This window comes from Triticum aestivum, chromosome 5B, assembly GCF_018294505.1.
Source record: "Triticum aestivum cultivar Chinese Spring chromosome 5B, IWGSC CS RefSeq v2.1, whole genome shotgun sequence".
Taxonomy (NCBI): domain Eukaryota; kingdom Viridiplantae; phylum Streptophyta; class Magnoliopsida; order Poales; family Poaceae; genus Triticum; species Triticum aestivum.
The window spans coordinates 457,450,784-457,452,773 of NC_057807.1; positions in this window are offsets into that span (position 1 = coordinate 457,450,784).

Here is a 1,990-nt window from a genome sequence, read left to right on the forward strand (position 1 = left end):
GTGCTTATGCGAAGCTCTGCGTGGATCACTTCACCATAACCGTAAGCACGCTGTCATCACCATAACCATCTTTGCACCGCAGGCCAACTTGCTTGGCCATCTGGAGCAGATCGATAGCTACGCCCCTGGCCATCAGGTCAGGTTTGGAAGCCTGAACTACACTGCCGACATCCGCGGAGACTTGATCTTTGATAGATTCGAGCCCATGACAGGTGCGCCCTACGGTGCGATGAGCATGACTTTTAGATCTGCCCTCGGACACTTTTCAGGAGATCACACCTGCAGCTGCCCCGACTTTAAATCTGGAGCAGATCGTGCCATCCGAGGACGGGTGGATGGACCCCGCCACGGAGGCCGCACACTCTGTGGCGATAGAGCCGAACACAGATTTCACTTCCAAGGAAGTCTGTGTCATCGGACCCTCGGACTCATCTCCGGCCATAGGCTTCGAACCGCGCACATCCATGCCCATCGGATCTGACTGGGCACCGATCATGGAGTTTAGCTCCGCGGATATCTTTCAGCACTCGCCCTTGGGTGACGTACTGAACTCGTTAAAATCTCTCTCCCTATCGGGAGACTCTTGGTCGAACTATGTCCGACTTGATTGGGAAGCGGACAACGAAGGAATTTGTTACCCACCGACCACCCACTTAATAGCCACTGTCGATGACTTAACCGACACGCTTGATTCGACTCCGAAGACATCAACGGTATGGACGATGATGCCGGAGAAAAACAGGAACCACCGCCCGCAGGGCGCTGGACAGCCACCTCATCATATGATATATATATGGTGGACACACCCAAAGAAAGCAATGGCGATGATGCAATGGAGGATAATCCCCTTGAGAAGCAAACAAAGCGCCAACGTCAGCGACGCCGCTCTATAGCCTGCCATAGCAAAAGCAACGATACCGGCACAAGAAAGAATAATACCCCGGACGACGCTGAAGATAACGACGACCCCGTAGACCCAGCGATGGACCAGGATGAGCCAGGGGACAACAAACACAGTCCGGGGCCGCTGTCCGATCACAACGATGCTGAAGACACAACTTATAAACCTGTCTCCGGAGAGGAGAACAGTCCGGACGACGATGCACGCACCATCCCGTATCGATGTACTAAAGTAGGGGCACTCCTTTGTACCCCTTACTTGTGCGCGGGCAGTAAGAGCCACGGGCCGAAGCCACACTGAGCAGGGCAAAAGGGAGGAGGCGAAGCCGCAAGATGATCAGCGCAACACCAAAGACCGAGACCACAGAGAGCAAATGGACGAATCAGGTTCCCCCGGCAAGACCCTTGCCGGGGCAGCCTCAGCAGCCCCGGCAAGCCCCTTGCCGGGGCGGCTCGCCCACACCAGCGGAGTGAGCCACCCTTGAACCCACGGTCTCCAACACCATCAACCACGTTGGGCCAGGGCTCGGGAGGTACCTCCATGGTGGCATGCAGATCTTTGTGAAGAACAAAGAATATTCAAGATCAGATCAGAATTGGAAGGCAACGATCCTCGACAAGATTCTTACCGAGGAAACACACAAGACCCCCGGCAAGATCCTTGCCGGGGACGACAGTGCGCCACGGCAAGACCCTTGCCGGGCCACCCGCCAAGGCCCTTGCCAAGGGCGTCAGCGGGGCCACTGCGAGGCCCGCGCCAACCAAGTCTCCACCGCCGTTCACATGTAGCTGCCAGCCCAACCAGCTGGGCAGGCACCTGCGTGGCAACATGCAGCTTCCAGGCCAACTCAGCACATGCCTGCGTGGCGGCATGCAGATGTTTGTGAAGGCTCCACCACCGTGCCACCTCAGCTGCTTGCCTGCCTACATGGCACCGTATGCATCGCTTTCCAGGGCGCGTGTCGAAGCGAGGAGGAGCGGCGACGGACGGGACGTGCCTCGCTCCCGTCCCCGATAAAGCAAGAGGACACCCAAGCTATGCATTAAATGCGCATTGTCCTGTAATACGAGTGATAAGCTCATAGCATTG